At 30.8% G+C, this 21,617-nt stretch overlaps 1 long non-coding RNA gene across 1 annotated transcript; it reads right to left on the bottom strand.

The window, feature by feature from the left end:
- Positions 1-2,442: 2,442 nt before the first annotated feature.
- Positions 2,443-16,792, bottom strand: LOC126743529 (uncharacterized). The gene is made up of 3 exons (XR_007662918.1): positions 15,955-16,792; positions 11,090-11,430; positions 2,443-2,913 (listed from the first exon to the last, which is right to left on the bottom strand). It is a non-coding gene; the product is annotated as an uncharacterized LOC126743529 (long non-coding RNA).
- Between the last annotated feature and the right edge of the window lie 4,825 nt (positions 16,793-21,617).

Consider the following 21,617-nt stretch of genomic DNA (forward strand, 5'->3'; position numbering starts at 1 on the left):
CCTAGTCCTAAACAAAAAAACAAATGAAAATTTGTAAACAATCAAGTTGTAGCTCCATATATCTAGATTATAAAAAAGTAAACATCATTTTTCTAACCCAAATAGAATCAAAGTTATAAGCACTTTTGTCGGCCGAGTCCCGAGGTCGTGCGAAAACTCCCAAAAAGAAGAGCCCCTCCTTAAGAGCTGCGCTCTTATAACAAGTATAGTCGCTTCGCTCCTATACTTTTGGTCCGTGGGGACCAGTTTGGAACCTCTAAGTCCTGTGATGGGCCTTAGAGGATTTCTTAAAACAAAACAAAAATTATCAGGTGTACCAACGTTTATATGCCAAGGAAAGAGATGACCAGTGGTTGGGGTATCATGCTTCAAAGAACCATAATTTGTTATATAGTCGCGTTGTGTGTCGATATACTGTCTTATATTTCAAATATCTGTCAAAATATATTAATTGTATTCTAAATTAAGCCTGAGTACCAAATTCCAACAGAATCGGACCAATAGCAAAAAAGTTACGGTAGTCACGTGACCTAGGCTGAAACTTAAATGTCAGTTATCTGTCATAATTTATTGTATCCTAAATAAACCATAAATACCAAATTCAGAGAGAAGTTCCCATAAGGGTCTATTTATTGAAATAGAACAAACGGGATTTTACGTCGATTTGTTTTAATTTTTCTTTTTATTTTAAAATGTAATAGTAATAAAATATCAAAAGAATTGAGAGGAGAAGAATAAGAAATAAAAAAACCATAAATAAATTGAATCGAAGCTATAGAAGCCGAGATATAAGTAAAAATGTGGGAAAAACAAAAGAAAACTGGTTTTTTCCCACGGTATAATTTTTTTTCTTAAAATAATTTATGACAAATTTTAGTTTTAGCTCTAAACTTGTAATTTTCACAAAAAAAACCCAAGAAAAAAATTTTTTTTTTTTTGGTCGAAAATCGAAAGGGGTATAGCCATGAAAAATTTCGAAAAAATGGTTTTTATTTTTTTATAAATAAAATATAACTCTGACAACTTTTTGTCTTAAACAAAAGTTTTCGGAAATATTACGAGGTATCCGTGCGTTAAAACGAATCGGTTCTAGCTATTATACAATCGGAGAAAATTGGAAAAAACTATTAAACATAAATATCGAATTATCAAGAACCCTATGGAAAAATTTTAATTTTTTATTTTTCTATCCTGTACTACTTCAGAGTATCTTTAAAAAAGATTATTACCAATTTGACTCTAAAATGAACGGAAAATCTATTTCTTTGCATTTTTCGATTTTCGTACAAAATCCGGGGTCAAAATGACAATTTTTTCAAAATATGCTCCGAATTCAAAATTTCTTTTTTCCGGTTAAAGACCATTCAAAAACTAGTAAAAAAGCCTAATAACAAAAATTTCCACGATTTATACGAGTGGCACAATATAAAGGTAAAATTAGGTCCCATAAGAGTCTATGTATTTACGTCGATTTTTAAAATTTTTCAGTTTTATTTCGAAAGGCAATTGTAATAAAATATAAAAAGAATTAACAGGAGGAGAATAAGGAATAATAGAAACTATCAACGAATTGAATCGAAGCTATACAAGTCGAGATATTAGTAAAAATGTGAAAAAAAATAAAAGAAAACTCGTTTTTTTCCACGGTAGCATTTTTTTTCTTAAAATGATAACTGACAAATTATAATGTAAGCCCTAAGTTGGCAATATCCATTAAAAAAAACCCAAGAAAAAAAAAATTTTTTTTGCTCCAAAATCGAAAGGGGTATAGCCATGAAAAATTGTGAAAAAATGGTTTTTATTTTTTTCTAAATAAACTATAATTCTGACAACTTTTTGTCTTAAACAAAAGTTTTCGGGAATATTACGAGGTATCCGAATGTTAAAACGAATTGATTATAGCGATCACAGAATCGGAGAAAATTGTAAAAAACTATTAAACATAAATATCGAAATATCAAGAGCCCTATGGAAAAATTTCAATTTTTAATTTTTCTATCTTGTACTACTCCAGGATACCTTTTAAAAAGGTTATTATCGATTTGACTCTAAAATGAACAGAAAACCTATTTATTTGCATTTATCGATTTTCGAACAAAATCCGGCCCAAAATGAAAATTTTTCAAAACATGCTCCAAATTCAAAATTTCTTTTTTCTGGCTAAAGACCATTCAAAAAGTAATGAAAAAGCTTTATGACAAAATTTTTCAAAATCTATAATAATGCTACAATATTATGAAAGAAGATAAGTTCCCTTTAAAGCCTATGTATTCGAACCGATGATTTTTTAATGTTTTTTAAAAAGGCAAATTTAAGAAATAATTTAACTAATTAAGATAAAAGGAATAGGGTAATACAAAATATTATCTATAAATATATAAATATCATCTAATAGTAAATTTCAATCGAATAGGAAATTTTGATAGTCACGTGACCCTAAAACTTAATATTTTAAAATTTTGTAAAAAATCAACAATTGCATCCTAAATAAACCCCAAATTCCAAATTTGAACCCAATCGGATCAATAGCAAAAAAGTTATGGAAGTCACGTGACTTTAAAATTCAATATGTCAAATTTCTGTCAAAATTTATTACTTGCATCCTAAATAAAGCCCAAATACAAAATTTCAACCCAATCGGATCAATAGCAAAAGAATTATGAAAGTCACGTGACTTTAAAATATAATTTGTCAATTATCTGTTAAAATTTATTAATTGTATCCTAAATAAAGCATAAATATCAAATTTGAACCCAATCGGACTCATAGCAAAGAAGTTACAATAGTCACGTGACCCGGAAGTCAAATGTCAAATATCTGTCAAAAATTAATAATTGCATTCTAAATAAAGCCCAAATACCAAATTTGAACCCAATCAGACCAATAGCAAAAAAGTTACAATAGTCACGTGACCTGGAAGTCAAATGTCAAATATCTGCGAAAAATTAATAATTGCATCCTAAATAAAGCCCAAGTACCAAATTTGAACCCAATCGGACTCATAGCAAAAAAGTACCAATAGTCACGTGACCTTAAAACATAGTCATGTCAAATATCTGTAAAAATTTATTAATCTTATCCGAAATAGGTACTAGGTACCAAATTTCAACCAAATCGCACCAATACCAAAAAAGTTATGATACTCGACTAACCTTAAAAATCAATAATTTCAAAACATTTTTATTTATATCCCAAAAGCAATGTTTAAGAATTATTAACATATATTAATAATAAACTAAATAGCATAAAACTCACAAAATATCTAAATTTTTATTTTAAATTAAATAGATCATTACGACTGACCCGTGTATATATTCGAATAATTTTAATAAAATAATCGGGCAAATTTCATTTCGTCTCACCCCGGTATAAAACCACTGACATTTCAAAAAAACGGCATTTTTCGAAGACGTCAAAATGTTTGCCGAATTTTCCTGGCCGCAATACACAATTTCCCCAATTGATATGCACAGATTCGGAAAGCCCATTCATTTTCTGATTCGGTGCTTCCTTTCCCTGATCGTTTCCGGTTCATTTTCATTCATAATTTTACAAAAAACCAAACCAAGTCCCGGCCACCTGTCACGAGCAAAAAATTTGTATCCACCATGCGTCAAAGTATTGTTCCCACCAGCCATTTCATCAGAGTTTAGGTTGACACCTCCAATTACCTGCAAAAACGCAAAAAAATGGACTTTTTTCATAAAATCGCATTTTTCGGGTACTTGTACTATCGCTGGAACCCTGAAATTTTAGTATGTGTTGTAAAACAAAATTTCGGATCTTTTAGATGATGTCTGATCTTTTCACCATATACAGGGACGTGGCAAATGAATTAAACGCGAAAATTCGAATTGCTCAGAACCTATTAATGTTGGAAGATTGTAATTTTACACAAATAATGGGGTTATTAAAGTATTTAATCCCTGAGAATATAAATGGTCCAGGTGCCACCACTAAAAAGTTATTAAATAAAATGTGATTTTCGGGTCGGACCTTCATGGGTATAGTACATTATTGCTCGCCCTGTATAGTTCCCAAAAATTTCGGTTATATGGCATATGAAAGGTAAAAGATAAAGTTATTTTTTGAAAAAAAAAAATTTCCCAAAATAAGTATCGTTTGGCGGAAAATTCCAAAAAACTGAAAATGCCAGAACTCGTAAAATAAATTTTTTACAAAAAAAAGCTCCAAGTATGTTAAATCTCTTATAAAACGAAGTCTTTTCGCCGAAACACTTTTTTTATAAAAATTTTTTTTTAGCCTCTGGAGAAGTTTGAATTTTTTTTTTAGTCACTTTTGTTCGCTTATAACAACTCACCCTGTATACCGATCGGGCCCAAAAAGTATACAGTTCTTAAGCCCCCACCGACCCTTATGTCCTAAAAATTTAAAGTTTTTTAAAGGCTTTTTATTTGAGTTCTCGCGTCTGAAAGGAATTTGACCCGTTTTTTTACGAATTTTTGACTTTGAGACAGTACCGCTCCGTTTGGTGGTACCGGAAAAAAAATTCGTTTACGGATCCATCATTCCCAATGTATTGAGAGACCCTATGCCAAATTTCATCGTTTCGCTAGCCATACAGCCAAAGATATGAATTTTTATTTCCAAAAAAACACGATTTTTCGGACCCGAGGTGGCGTGCATAATATAGTCGCAGACGCTCCTATATAACAAGTATAGTCGCTTCGCTCCTATACTTTTGGTCCGTGGGGACCAGTTTGGAACCTTTAGGTCTTGTCTGTGAAGGGCTATAAAGGAATTCTTAAAAAAAAAACAAAAATTATCAGCTGTACCAACGTTTATATGCCAAGGAAAGAGATGACCAGTGGTTGGGGTATCATGCTTCAAAGAACCATAATTTGTTATATAGTCGCGTTGTGTGTCAATATACTGTCTTATATTTCAAATATCTGTTAAAATATATTAATTGTATCCTAAATAAAGCCTGAATACAAAATTACAACAGAATCGGACCAATAGCAAAAAAGTTACGGTAGTCACGTGACCTGGGCTGAAACTCAAATGTCAGTTATCTGTCATAATTTATTAGCAAATTCAGAGAGAAGTTCCCATAAGGGTCTATTTATTGAAATAGAACAAACAGGATTTTACGTTGATTTGTTTTAATTTTTCTTTTTATTTTAAAATGTAATAGTTATAAAATATCAAAAGAATTGACAGGAGGAGAATTAGAAATAAAATAAACCATCAACGAATTGAATCGAAGCTATAGAAGCCGAGATATAAGTAAAAATGTGGGAAAAACAAAAGAAAACTGGTTTTTTCTCACGGTATAATTTTTTTTTCTTAAAATGATAACTGACAAATTATAATGTAAGCCCTAAGTTGGCAATTTCCAGTAAAAAAACCCCAAAAAAAAAAATTTTTTTTTTGCTCCAAAATCGAAAGGGGTATAGCCATGAAAAATTGCGAAAAAATGGTTTTTATTTTTTTATAAATAAACTATAACTCTGACAACTTTTTGTCCTAAACAAAAGTTCTAGGGAATATTACGAGGTATTTAAATGTTAAAACTAATTGATTATAGCTATCACAGATTCGGAGAAAATTGTAAAAAACTATTAATCATAAATATCGAAATATCAAGAGCCCTATGGAAAAATTTCAACTTTTTATTTTTCTATCTTGTACTACTTCAGGATACCTTTCAAAAAGGTTATTATCGATTTGACTCTAAAATGAACAGAAAACCTATTTCTTTGCATTTTTCGATTTTCGAACAAAATCCGGCCCAAAATGAAAATTTTTTCAAAACATGCTCCAAATTCAAAATTTCTTTTTTCTGGCTAAAGACCATTCAAAAAGTAATGAAAAAGCTTAATGACAAAATTTTTCAAAATCTATAATAATGCTACAATATTATGAAAGAAGATAAGTTTCCTTTAAAGCCTATGTATTCGAACAGATGATTTTTTAATTTTTTTTTTGAATAGCAAATTTAAGAAATAATTTAACTAATTAAGATAAAAGGAATAGGGTAATACAAAATATTATCTACAAATATATACATATCATCTAATAGCAAATTTTAATCAAATAGGAAATTTTGATAGTCACGTGACCCTAGAACTTAATATTTTAAAATTTTGTAAGAAATCAATAATTGCATCCTAAATAAACCCCAAATTCCAAATTTGAACCCAATCGGATTAATAGCAAAAAAGTTATGGAAGTCACGTGACTTTAAAATTCAATATGTCAAATTTCTGTCATAATTTATTACTTGCATCCTAAATAAAGCCCAAATACTAAATTTCAACCCAATCGGATCAATAGCAAAAGAATTATGAAAGTCACGTGACTTTAAAATATAATTTGTCAATTATCTGTCAAAATTTATGGATTGTGTCCTAAATAAAGCATAAATACCAAATTTGAACCCAATCGGACTCATAGCAAAAAAGTTACAATAGTCACGTGACCCGGAAGTCAAATGTCAAATATCTGTCAAAAATTAATAATTGCATCCTAAATAAAGCCCAAATACCAAATTTGAACCCAATCGGACTCATAGCAAAAAAGTTACAATAGTCACGTGACCCGGAAGTCAAATGTCAAATATCTGTGAAAAATTAATAATTGCATCCTAAATAAACCCCACATACAAAATTTCAATCAAATCGGACAAATAGGAAGAAAGTTAAGGTAGTCACGTGACCTTAAAACATAGTCATGTCAAATATCTGTAAAAATTTCTTAATCTTATCCGAAATAGGTACTAGGTACCAAATTTCAACCAAATCGCACCAATACCAAAAAAGTTATGATACTCGACTAACCTTAAAAATCAATAATTTCAAAAAATTTTTATTTATATCCCAAAAGCAATGTTTAAGAATTGTTAACATTTATTAATAATAAACTAAATAGTAAAAACTCACCTAATATCTAAATTCTTATTTTAAATTAAGTAGATCATTACGACTGACCCGTGTATATATTCGAATGATTTTAATAAAATAATCGGGCAAATTTCATTTCGTCTCACCCCGGTATAAAGACACTGACATTTCAAAAAAACGGCATTTTTCGAAGACGTCAAAATGTTTGCCGAATTTTCCTGGCCGCAATACACAATTTCCCCAATTGATATGCACAGATTCGGAAAGCCCATTCATTTTCTGATTCGGTGCTTCCTTTCCCTGATCGTTTCCGGTTCATTTTCATTCATAATTTTACAAAAAACCCAACCAAGTCCCGGCCACCTGTCACGAGCAAAAAATTTGTATCCACCATGCGTCAAAGTATTGTTCCCACCAGCCATTTCATCAGAGTTTAGGTTGACACCTCCAATTACCTGCAAAAACGCAAAAAAATGGACTTTTTTCATAAAATCGCATTTTTCGGGTACTTGTACTATCGCTGGAACCCTGAAATTTTAGTATGTGTTGTAAAACAAAATTTCGGATCTTTTAGATGATGTCTGATCTTTTCACCATATACAGGGACGTGGCAAATGAATTAAACGCGAAAATTCGAATTGCTCAAAACCTATTAAAGTTGGAAGATTGTAATTTTACACAAATAATGGGGTTATTAAAGTATTTAATCCCTGAGAATATAAATGGTCCAGGTGCCACCACTAAAAAGTTATTAAATAAAATGTGATTTTCGGGTCGGACCTTCATGGGTAAAGTTCATTATTGCTCGCCCTGTATGATTCCCAAAAATTTCGGTTATATGGCATATGAAAGGTAAAAGATGAAGTTATTTTTTGAAAAAAAAATTTTTCCCAAAATAAGTATCGTTTGGCGGGAAATCTCAAAAAACTGAAAATGCCAGAACTCGTAAAATAAATTTTTTACAAAAAAAAGCTCCAAGTATGTCAAATCTCTTATAAAATGAAGTCTTTTCGCCGAAACACTTTTTTTATAAAAATTTTTTTTTAGCCTCTGGAGAAGTTTGAATTTTTTTTTTAGTCACTTTTGTTCGCTTATAATAACTCACCCTGTATACCGATCTGGCCCAAAAAGTATACAGTTCTTAAGCCCCCACCGACCCTTATGTCCTAAAAATTTAAAGTCTTTTAAAGGCTTTTTATTTGAGTTCTCGCGTCTGAAAGGAATTTGACCCGTTTTTTTACAAATTTTTGACTTTGAGACAGTACCGCTCCGTTTGGTGGTACCGGAAAAAAAAATCGTTCACGGATCCATCATTCTCAATGTATTGAGAGACCCTATGCCAAATTTCATCGTTTCGCTAACCATACAGCCAAAGATATGAATTTTTATTTCCAAAAAAACACGATTTTTCGGGCCCGGGCTCGCGTGCATAATATAGTCGCAGACGCTCCTATATAACAAGTATAGTCGCTTCGCTCCTATACTTTTGGTCCGTGGGGACCAGTTTGGAACCTTTAGGTCTTGTTTGTGAAAAGCCATAAGGGAATTAAAAAAAAAAATCAAAAATTATCAGGTGTACTTAGGTGAGTCGGGGAGGCTAACGTTTACCTGCCAAGGTAAGAGAGGACCAGTTGTTGGGGTATCATGCTTCAAAGAACCATAATTTGTTATATAGTCGCGTTGTGTGTCAATATACTGTCTTATATTTCAAATATCTCTCAAAGTATATTAATTGTATCCTAAATATAGCCTGAATACCAAATTCGAACAGAATCGGACCAATAGCAAAAAAGTTACGGTAGTCACGTGACCTAGGCTGAACCTTAAATGTCAGTTATCTGTCATAATTTATTAGTTGTATCCTAAATAAACCATAAATACCAAATTCAGAGAGAAGTTCCCATAAAGGTCTATTTCTTGAAATAGAACAAACAGGGATTTTACGTCGATTTGTTTTAATTTTTCTTTTTATTTTGAAAAGTAATAGTAATAAAATATCAAAAGAATTGACAGGAGGAGAATAAGAAATAAAAGAAACCATCAACAAATTGAATCGAAGCTATAGAAGCCGAGATATTAGAAAAAATGTGGGAAAAACAAAAGAAAACTGGTTTTTTCCCACGGTATCATTTTTTTTTCTTAAAATAATTATTGACAAATTATAATGTAAGCCCTAAGTTGGCAATTTCAAGTAAAAAAAACCCAAGAAAAAAAAAATTTTTTTTTGGTCGAAAATCGAAAGGGGTATAGCCATGAAAAATTGCGAAAAAATGGTTTTTATTTTTTTAAAAATAAAATATAACTCTGACAACTTTTTGTCTTAAACAAAAGTTTTCGGGAATATTACGAGGTATCCGTGCGTTAAAACGAATCGGTTCTAGCTATTATACAATCGGAGAAAATTGGAAAAAACTATTAAACATAAATATCGAATTATCAAGAGCCCTATGGAAAAATTTCAATTTTTTATTTTTCTAACCTGTACTACTTCAGAGTATCTTTAAAAAAGATTATTACCAATTTGACTCTAAAATGAACGGAAACCTATTTCTTTGCATTTTTCGATTTTCGAACAAAATCCGGGGTCAAAATGACCATTTTTCCAAAATATGCTCCAAATTCAAAATTTCTTTTTTCTGGTTAAAGACCATTCAAAAACTAATAAAAAAGCTTTATGACAAAATTTTCCACGATTTATACGAGTGCCATAATATAAAGGGAAAAATTAGGTTCCATAAGAGCCTATGTACAGGGATAAGACAACCGGGCTTTTACGTCGATTTTTTAAATTTTTCAGTTTTATTTCGAAAGGCAATTGTAATAAAATATAAAAAGAATTAACTGGAGGAGAATAAGGAATAATAGAAACTATCAACGAATTGAATCGAAGCTATACAAGTCGAGATATTAGTAAAAATGTGAAAAAAAATAAAAGAAAACTCGTTTTTTCCCACGGTACCATTTTTTTTCTTAAAATTATAATCGACAAATTATAATGTAAGCCCTAAGTTGGCAATTTCCAGTAAAAAAAACCCAAGAAAAAAAAATTTTTTTTTTGCTCCAAAATCGAAAGGGGTATGCCATGAAAAATTGTGAAAAAATGGTTTTTATTTTTTTCTAAATAAACTATAACTCTGACAACTTTTTGTCTTAAACAAAAGTTCTAGGGAATGTTACGAGGTATTCGAATGTTAAAACTAATTGATTATAGCTATCACAGATTCGGAGAAAATTGTAAATAACTATAAATCATAAATATCGAATTATCAAGAGCCCTATAGAAAAATTTCAATTTTTTATTTTTCTATCTTGTACTACTTCAGGATACCTTTCAAAAAGGTTATTATCGATTTGACTCTAAAATGAACAGAAAACCTATTTATTTGCATTTATCGATTTTCGAACAAAATCGGGCCCAAAATGAAAATTTTTTCAAAACATGCTCCAAATTCAAAATTTCTTTTTTCTGGCGAAAGACCACTCAAAAAGTAATAAAAAAGCTTTATGACAACATTTTTAAAAATCTATAATAATGCCACAATATTACGAGAGAACATAAGTTCCCTTTAAAGCCTATGTATTCGAACCGATGATTTCTTAATTTTTTTTTTAAAGGCAAATTTAAGAAATAATTTAACAAAATAAGATAAAAGGAATAGAATCATACAAAATATTATCTACAAATATATACATATCATTTAATAGCCAATTTCAATCAAATAGGAAATTTTGATAGTCACGTGACCCTAGAACTCAATATTTTAAAATTTTGTAAAAAATCAACAATTGCATCCTAAATAAACCCCAAATTCCAAATTTGAACCCAATCGGATCAATAGCAAAAAAGTTATGGAAGTCACGTGACTTTAAAATTCAATCTGTCAAATTTCTGTCAAAATGTATTACTGGCATCCTAAATAAAGCTCAAATACTAAATTTCAACCCAATCGGATCAATAGCAAAAGAATTATGAAAGTCACGTGACTTTAAAATATAATTTGTCAATTATCTGTTAAAATTTATTAATTGTATCCTAAATAAAGCATAAATACCAAATTTGAACCCAATCGGACTCATAGCAAAAAAGTTACAATAGTCACGTGACCCGGAAGTCAAATGTCAAATATCTGTCAAAAATTAATAATTGCATTTTAAATAAAGCCCAAATACCAAATTTGAACCCAATCAGACCAATAGCAAAAAAGTTACAATAGTCACGTGACCTGGAAGTCAAATGTCAAATATCTGTGAAAAATTAATAATTGCATCCTAAATAAACCCCAAATACCAAATTTCAATCAAATCGGACAAATAGGAAGAAAGTTTTGATAATCACGTGACCTTAAAACATAGTCATGTCAAATATCTGTAAAAATTTATTAATCTTATCCGAAATAGGTACTAGGTACCAAATTTCAACCAAATCGCACCAATACCAAAAAAGTTATGATACTCGACTAACCTTAAAAATCAATAATTTCAAAAAATTTTTATTTATATCCCAAAAGCAATGTTTAAGAATTGTTAACATTTATTAATAATAAACTAAATAGTAAAAACTCACCTAATATCGAAATTTTTATTTTAAATTAAGTAGATCATTACGACTGACCCGTGTATATATTCGAATAATTTTAATAAAATAATCGGGCAAATTTCATTTCGTCTCACCCCGGTATAAAGACACTGACATTTCAAAAAAACGGCATTTTTCGAAGACGTCAAAATGTTTGCCGAATTTTCCTGGCCGCAATACACAATTTCCCCTATTGATATGCACAGATTCGGAAAGCCCATTCATTTTCTGATTCGGTGCTTCCTTTCCCTGATCGTTTCCGGTTCATTTTCATTCATAATTTTACAAAAAACCCAACCAAGTCCCGGCCACCTGTCACGAGCAAAAAATTTGTATCCACCATGCGTCAAAGTATTGTTCCCACCAGCCATTTCATCAGAGTTTAGGTTGACACCTCCAATTACCTGCAAAAACGCAAAAAAATGGACTTTTTTCATAAAATCGCATTTTTCGGGTACTTGTACTATCGCTGGAACCCTGAAATTTTAGTATGTGTTGTAAAACAAAATTTCGGATCCTTTAGATGTTGTTTGATCTTTTCACCATGTACAGGGACGCCGCAAATGAATTAAACGCGAAAATTCGAATTGCTCAGAACCTATTAAAGTTGGAAGATTGTAATTTTACACAAATAATGGGGTTATTAAAGTATTTAATCCCTGAGAATATAAATGGTCCAGGTGCTACCACTGAAAAGTTATTAAATAAAAAGTGATTTTCAAGTCGGACCTTCATGGGTAAAGTTCATTATTGCTCACCCTGTATGGTTCCCAAAAATTTCGGTTATATGGCATATAAAAGGTAAAAGATGAAGTTATTTTTTGAAAAAAAAAATTTTCCCAAAATAAGTATCGTTTGGCGGAAAATTCCAAAAAACTGAAAATGCCAGAACTCGTAAAATAAATTTTTTACAAAAAAAAGCTCCAAGTATGTTAAATCTCTTATAAAACGAAGTCTTTTCGCCGAAACACTTTTTTTATAAAAATTTTTTTTTAGCCTCTGGAGAAGTTTCAATTTTTTTTTTAGTCACTTTTGTTCGCTTATAACAACTCACCCTGTATACCGATCTGGCCCAAAAAGTATACAGTTCTTAAGGCCCCACCGACCCTTATGTCCTAAAAATTTTAAGTCTTTTAAAGGCTTTTTATTTGAGTTCTCGCGTCTGAAAGGAATTTGACCCATTTTTTTACGAATTTTTGACTTTGAGACAGTACCGCTCCGTTTGGTGGTACCGGAAAAAAAAATCGTTTACGGATCCATCATTCTCAATGTATTGAGAGGCCCTATGCCAAATTTCATCGTTTCGCTAACCATACAGCCAAAGATATGAATTTTTATTTCCAAAAAAACACGATTTTTCGGGCCCGGGCTCGCGTGCATAATATAGTCGCAGACGCTCCTATATAACAAGTATAGTCGCTTCGCTCCTATACTTTTGGTCCGTGGGGACCAGTTTGGAACCTTTAGGTCTTGTCTGTGAAAAGCCATAAGGGAATTTAAAAAAACAATCAAAAATTATCAGGTGTACTTAGGTGAGTCAGGGAGGCTAACGTCTACCTGCCGAGGAAAGAGAGGACCAGTTGTTGGGGTATCATGCTTCAAAGAACCATAATTTGTTATATAGTCGCGTTGTGTGTCAATATACTGTCTTATATTTCAAATATCTGTGAAAGTATATTAATTGTATTTTAAATAAAGCCTGAATACCAAATTCGAACAGAATCGGACCAATAGCAAAAAAGTTACGGTAGTCACGTGACCTAGGCTGAAACTTAAATGTCAGTTATCTGTCATAATTTATTGTATCCTAAATAAACCATAAATACCAAATTCAGAGAGAAGTTCCCATAAGGGTCTATTTATTGAAATAGAACAAACGGGATTTTACGTCGATTTGTTTTAATTTTTCTTTTTATTTTAAAATGTAATAGTAATAAAATATCAAAAGAATTGACAGGAGAAGAATAAGAAATAAAAAAAACCATAAATAAATTGAATCGAAGCTATAGAAGCCGAGATATAAGTAAAAAAATGGGGAAGAACAAAAGAAAACTGGTTTTTTCCCACGGTATCATTTTTTTTCTTAAAATAATTTATGACAAATTTTAGTTTTAGCCCTAAACTTGTAATTTTCACAAAAAAAACCCAAGAAAAAAAAATTTTTTTTTGGTCGAAAATCGAAAGGGGTATACCCACGAAAAATTTCAAAAAAATGGTTTTTATTTTTTTATAAATAAAATATAACTCTGACAACTTTTTGTCTTATACAAAAGTTTTCGGGAATATTACGAGGTATCCGTGCGTTAAAACGAATCGGTTCTAGCTATTATACAATCGGAGAAAATTGGAAAAAACTGTTAAACATAAATATCGAATTATCAAGAGCCCTTGGAAAAATTTCAATTTTTTATTTTTCTATCCTGTACTACTTCAGAGTATCTTTAAAAAAGATTATTACCAATTTGACTCTAAAATAAACGGAAAACCTATTTCTTTGCATTTTTCGATTTTCGAACAAAATCCGGGGTCAAAATGACCATTTTTCCAAAATATGCTCCAAATTCAAAATTTCTTTTTTCTGGTTAAAGACCATTCAAAAACTAATAAAAAAGCTTTATGATAAAATTTTCCACAATTTATACGAGTGCCATAATATCAAGGGAAAAATTAGGTTCCATAAGAGCCTATGTACAGGGATAAGACAACCGGGCTTTTACGTCGATTTTTTAAATTTTTCAGTTTTATTTCGAAAAGCAATTGTAATAAAATATCAAAAGAATTGACAGGAGGATAATAATTAATAATAAAAACCATCAACGAATTGAATCGAAGCTATAGAAGTCGAGATATTAGTAAAAATTTGAAAAAAAATGAAAGGAAACTCGTTTTTCCCCACGGTAGCATTTTTTTTCTTAAAATGATAACTGACAAATTATAAGGTAAGCCCTAAGTTGGCAATTTCCAGTAAAAAAAACCCAAGAAAAAAAAAATTTTTTTTGCTCCAAAATCGAAAGGGGTATAGCCATGAAAAATTGCGAAAAAATGGTTTTAATTTTTTTCTAAATAAACTATAACTCTGACAACTTTTTGCCTTAAACAAAAGTTTTCGGGAATATTACGAGGTATCCGAATGTTAAAACGAATTGATTCTAGCTATCACAGAATCGGAGAAAATTGTAAAAAACTATTAAACATAAATATCGAAATATCAAGAGCCCTATGGAAAAATTTCAATTTTTTATTTTTCTATCTTGTACTACTTCAGGATACCTTTCAAAAAGGTTATTATCGATTTGACTCTAAAATGAACAGAAAACCTATTTATTTGCATTTATCGATTTTCAAACAAAATCCGGCCCAAAATGAAAATTTTTCAAAACATGCTCCAAATTTAAAATTTCTTTTTTCTGGCTAAAGACCATTCAAAAAGTAATGAAAAAGCTTAATGACAAAAATTTCAAAATCTATAATAATGCTAAAATATTATGAAAGAAGATAAGTTTCCTTTAAAGCATACTGAACCGATGATTCTTTAATTTTTTTTTCAAAGGCAAATCTAAGAAACAATTTAACTAATTAAGATAAAAGCAATAGGGTAATACAAAATATTATCTATAAATATATACATATAATCTAATAGGAAATTTCAATCAAATCGAGCGAATACGAAAGAAATTTTGATAGTCACGTGACTTAAAAACACAATATTTTAAAAATTTGTAAAAATTCAATAATGGCATCGTAATAAAACTCTAAATACCAAATTTCAACCCAATCGGATCAATAGCAAAAAAGTTATGGAAGTCACGTGACTTTAAAATTCAATATGTCAAATTTCTGGCAAAATTTATCAATTGCATCCTAAATAAAGCCTAAATACTAAATTTCAACCCAATCGGATCAATAGCAAAAGAATTATGAAAGTCACGTGACTTTAAAATATAATTTGTCAATTATCTGTTAAAATTTGTTAATTGTATCCTAAATAAAGCTTAAATACCAAATTTGAACCCAATCGGACTCATAGCAAAAAAGTTACAATAGTCACGTGACCCGGAAGTCAAATGTCAAATATCTGTCAAAAATTAATAATTGCATCCTAAATAAAGCCCAAATACCAAATTTGAACCCAATCAGACCAATAGCAAAAAAGTACCAATAGTCACGTGACCTGGAAGTCAAATGTCAAATATCTGTGAAAAATTAATAATTGCATCCTAAATAAACCCCAAATACAAAATTTCAATCAAATCGGATAAATAGGAAGAAAGTTAAGGTAGTCACGTGACCTTAAAACAAAGTCATGTCAAATATCTGTAAAAATTTATTAATCTTATCCGAAATAGGTACTAGGTACCAAATTTCAACCAAATCGCACCAATACCAAAAAAGTTATGATACTCGACTAACCTTAAAAATCAATAATTTCAAAAAAATTTTATTTATATCCCAAAAGCAATGTTTAAGAATTGTTAACATTTATTAATAATAAACTAAATAGTAAAAACTCACCTAATATCTAAATTCTTATTTTAAATTAAGTAGATCATTACGACTGACCCGTGTATATATTCGAATAATTTTAATAAAATAATCGGGCAAATTTCATTTCGTCTCACCCCGGTATAAAGACACTGACATTTCAAAAAAACGGCATTTTTCGAAGACGTCAAAATGTTTGCCGAATTTTCCTGGCCGCAATACACAATTTCCCCAATTGATATGCACAGATTCGGAAAGCCCATTCATTTTCTGATTCGGTGCTTCCTTTCCCTGATCGTTTCCGGTTCATTTTCATTCATAATTTTACAAAAAACCCAACCAAGTCCCGGCCACCTGTCACGAGCAAAAAATTTGTATCCACCATGCGTCAAAGTATTGTTCCCACCAGCCATTTCATCAGAGTTTAGGTTGACACCTCCAATTACCTGCAAAAACGCAAAAAAATGGACTTTTTTCATAAAATCGCATTTTTCGGGTACTTGTACTATCGCTGGAACCCTGAAATTTTAGTATGTGTTGTAAAACAAAATTTCGGATCCTTTAGATGTTGTTTGATCTTTTCACCATGTACAGGGACGTGGCAAATGAATTAAACGCGAAAATTCGAATTGCTCAGAACCTATTAATGTTGGAAGATTGTAATTTTACACAAATAATGGGGTTATTAAAGTATTTAATCCCTGAGAATATAAATGGTCCAGGTGCCACCACTAAAAAGTTATTAAATAAAATGTGATTTTCGGGTCGGACCTTCATGGGTAAAGTTCATTATTGCTCGCCCTGTATGATTCCCAAAAATTTCGGTTATATGGCATATGAAAGGTAAAAGATGAAGTTATTTTTTGAAAAAAAAAATTTTCCCAAAATAAGTATCGTTTGGCGGGAAATCTCAAAAAACTGAAAATGCCAGAACTCGTAAAATAAATTTTTTACAAAAAAAAGCTCCAAGTATGTCAAATCTCTTATAAAATGAAGTCTTTTCGCCGAAACACTTTTTTTATAAAAATTTTTTTTTAGCCTCTGGAGAAGTTTGAATTTTTTTTTTAGTCACTTTTGTTCGCTTATAATAACTCACCCTGTATACCGATCTGGCCCAAAAAGTATACAGTTCTTAAGCCCCCACCGACCCTTATGTCCTAAAAATTTAAAGTCTTTTAAAGGCTTTTTATTTGAGTTCTCGCGTCTGAAAGGAATTTGACCCGTTTTTTTACAAATTTTTGACTTTGAGACAGTACCGCTCCGTTTGGTGGTACCGGAAAAAAAAATCGTTCACGGATCCATCATTCTCAATGTATTGAGAGACCCTATGCCAAATTTCATCGTTTCGCTAACCATACAGCCAAAGATATGAATTTTTATTTCCAAAAAAACACGATTTTTCGGGCCCGGGCTCGCGTGCATAATATAGTCGCAGACGCTCCTATATAACAAGTATAGTCGCTTCGCTCCTATACTTTTGGTCCGTGGGGACCAGTTTGGAACCTTTAGGTCTTGTCTGTGAATGGCTATAAAGGAATTTTTAAAAAAAACAAAAATTATCAAGTGTACTTAGGTCTGGTCAGCCGGGGGGTCAACGTCTACATGCCAAGAAGAGAGAGGACCAGTTGTTGGGGTATCATGCTTCAAAGAACCATAATTTGTTATATAGTCGCGTTGTATGTCAATATAATTTGTTATATGTCAAATATCTGTCAACGTTTATTATTTGCATCCTAAATTAACTCTTAATACCAAATTTCAACCCAATCGGATCAATATCAAAAGAGTTACGGTGTCACGTGACTTGGCCCTTAAATGTCAAATATTGGTCAAAATTTATTCATTTCATCCTAAATAAGCTCGAAATACCAAATTTTATACCAATCGGATCAATAGCAAAAAAGTCGACACCGTTTGTCGATTTAAGAAAAATCCATTTAAATATTTATTGTTATGTACAGAAAAAAGTTTCATTGGAATCCTTTGGGAGTATTAACAGTCATAGCCGTTTATATTTTTGTACATCTTACAGTTCAATAATTTTTTACCAAAAAGCTTGTAGAGATTTGCAACTACCTAAACTCGGTTTAGATATTTATTATCTATTATAGAAAAAAGTTTTATCCAAATCCTTTGGGAATTTTGGGAGTTAGAGCCTTTTCATTTGTTTAAAATTTGACTTTTTAATTAATTTCACAATGAAACCTTAGTTGGTAGATGTTTAAGACCACCATAAGTCGATTTAGGTATTCATAGTTAATATCTGGACAAAAAATTATTTCCTTGGGGATTTTAGGAGATACGGACCTTACATCGATTAAATAACAGCGGGCGTGGACTATAAAAATGGGTAGCTGACAACCAACATGACAACCAACATATGCTACGTTCTCGATTTTGGCTTCATACACATACACACCTATATGTATTTTATCAGTTTTTGTTTTTATAAATATATAGATTCAGCTTATAGTGTGGAAATATGTATGAAAAACAGAATGACTTTGCTAAATAAAACTGATAAAAATTTCATAACTTTATTCAAGTTTATATATATTTTGCCTGTGTGGCCTTTTGTGTACCTAGAATGATTACACAGTATGATTTGTTTTCATCCTGGTCAACAATTCAAGGGCTGTGGGACCCATTAGTTGTAAACTAGGAGGAATTGCATGTTTTAACTGCTGATTAGTATACCACACAACCAGGAATAAATAAGCTAATTGAAGTATGTTGGGATTCCGCAGAGTTCATGAAATGTGTTGGATGGGGCTCAGACCATGTACTTAAGGGCATCCATCAAGAAATCATTGAGATTCTACCATATTGATGAAATTGGGAAACCAGGAAGAACTGCCTGTCTTTACTGTTGATTAGACTACACAGCCATAAATAAATAAATTACATAAAGTATGTTAGGATTCCCCAGAGATCATGAAATGTGTTTGATGGAGTAGGTGCAGTCATATGAGGAAGGAAATAAAAATTAGAAGTAAACAGGAATATAACAACTGAACTGTGACACAAACTGTAGACAATCAACTTTTTTGTTGTGGAACGGAGCAATATTTCAATGAAGTTTCACTTAATACTGGATTTTTTCACCAGAAGTTGGATGCATTTATAATTTATATACTTAATGTTATTTGAAGGAAATATACATATGTAATTATATATACTTTATTTGTTTCAAATCTTGAATAGGCAAAAAGGCACGAGAATCTTTCAATTGGAGCTAAAAACCCTATTGTTGGGTAGAAAATAAAACTTATTTCATGTTTATATTCCATAACCTGTTTATTGTTTTATCAACTTTTGTCATACAGTTATTTACTTTTAATAATTAAAGAGAAAAATGATCTATAATAAAGGTTGAGTTTTATTCAAGATTCCATTCCTTAAGGTGTAAACCAAATTTGCTCTATATTACTTGGCAGTCATTAGCATACAGTTATTATCTATTTTATACATATCTTTAATTTTCATCAAAATGTCAATAATAAATAGTTTACATTTCAAAACATACAATTAAAATTTACAATTTTTACTCTCATATAAAGCAGATATTATTGAGTCAGTTTTCTAAGAGCTACTGTTTATAAGTGGCGATCAGTTTAAATTTGTACACTTAATCCAAAATATTTCATAGACAGTATTTATAATACATCTTTTATAATTAAGCAAAAGAATAAGGCAGTTCTTAGGTGTGTAAGAATATTCAGGTATAAATACTGTCTATGAAATATTTTGCATTAAGTGTACAAATTTAAACTGATCGCCACTTATAAACAGTAGCTCTTAGAAAACTGTCTCAATAATATCTGTTAAATCAATGTTTTTAATTTATTTAGAAAGTCTTTTAAGATATGTACTTAGGTCATTAAAAAGTTACAATGTCTTGAAGAACAGCATACATATCTGGTTGTCAAATTGGTATGCTAGCTGAAAGGGAGGACAACAAAAATCCGAGGACTAACCCTTGAAGCACACTTACAATAATCTTTTAGTTTCTCATAATGCTCTCGGTCAAATAAATATGTTAAATCATTTATAATATTTTTGTTACATTAGCTATTTTACAATTTATACTTACCCTTAGAATACTTACCCAATTCTCTTAAATATTCCAAGTTTATGTGTTTCGATGAGATCACTCATCATGATCAGACTCAGAACACCACATAGCTGTAATGTTTACATGAAAACCCAGTAAGTTTATAGGTTTTTCTGCCCTTCTAACCCAACCCAACCCGCTATATTATTTCAATCTTTTAGGTAGGAAAAATAAACACAATTAAATAATTAAGTAAAATCATCTTTATTTCATGAACTTATGTTACACTTGCATATCACTTTATGTGATAGAAAAGAGAGATTTAACAAAAACAGCTGTTCTTACACCTAATTTAAACATAAACATAATTTGTTAATGCCATATACACAAAGGTGCTCACATATGTCGCAGAGAAAATCTTTACACTTCTTAATATTATTAATAATCAAAGGATTTAAAGCCTAAAAGTTTTATATTATAATTACATATATGAGAAATCATCATTTAGAAATTCTTGTATTGAGAAAAAACATTTTTTTAATAGATATTGTTTTATAGTAAATTTATATTGCAGTAAAAAACTGGGTAGGTAACAGTTTAATGGTAGCAGGGAGAGCATTATAGAGTTTGGGAGCAAAGAAGGAAACCCAACACTTAACCTTGTGTATCCTATAAAAATTTGTATATATATGTTCTCTATTTCTCATAAAATGAAACTTGTACAATTTTGTGTGTGGAGTAATCACTAATATGATGTTTAATATGTACTAAACTATATGATATATAAATACTTCTCTGTAAGGAAACTATCTTTGGTATCTAAATAATATAGAATATAGAACAACAACAATAAGATAAAAAAAAAGTCTCTCCAGTTTTGGACTGGCTTTTTCTGCTTCTTTTCACCACCATCTTCCACCTTATCATCAACTCAACACTTGAAACATCTAGCTGCCAGAATCTGCATTCCTCCCCTTCGATAGTGCCACAACTGGATGCTATCTACTGCTTCGATTATCCTCTTAGATGTTTTAAAGCCTGCCATCTCGCTGACCTGAGCATTCAGACTAAGTGGCCTGCTGCCAGTCACGAGCAAAACCATTAAGATACCCTTGCATGGACGTTAATTGTTAGACCATACAGATATCTATTTGTTATTCATATTTGACTAGGGACACATAACTGTAGTTGAATTTCCTTACTGTTTTAAGGTTACACACTTCTTGTGTGAAAACTGATTATATGCTTATATGCAAGGTGTAATATAACATTTACAGCGTTTAGTTAAGCGGAAATTTGCCAATCTTTCACATTTTGGGCCTTATTCTAACTAATAAGTTCGATATTTTCTCCTTTTTGGTCTTGTTATTTATTTACATAATACATGTAGAGGTTAGGTTGTCATTGAAGCTCCTCATATTACATTAAGGCCTACCTTTAACGCTTGCGTTTTCTTCACAATTCAAATAATAACAATGATCCACTGTCCACAGTTAGATTTTGTGTTAAAATAAATAAATAGTCCACATTAAACCAACACTCCCGCACCCAAAATGCCATGTATGAGTCCTTCCGTCGCATGAAAACACGGTAAATTCTAAAACTTTACAACTTTGTCGAATGATCACAGCTAAAGGAA

This window comes from Anthonomus grandis, chromosome 13, assembly GCF_022605725.1.
Source record: "Anthonomus grandis grandis chromosome 13, icAntGran1.3, whole genome shotgun sequence".
Classification (NCBI taxonomy): domain Eukaryota; kingdom Metazoa; phylum Arthropoda; class Insecta; order Coleoptera; family Curculionidae; genus Anthonomus; species Anthonomus grandis.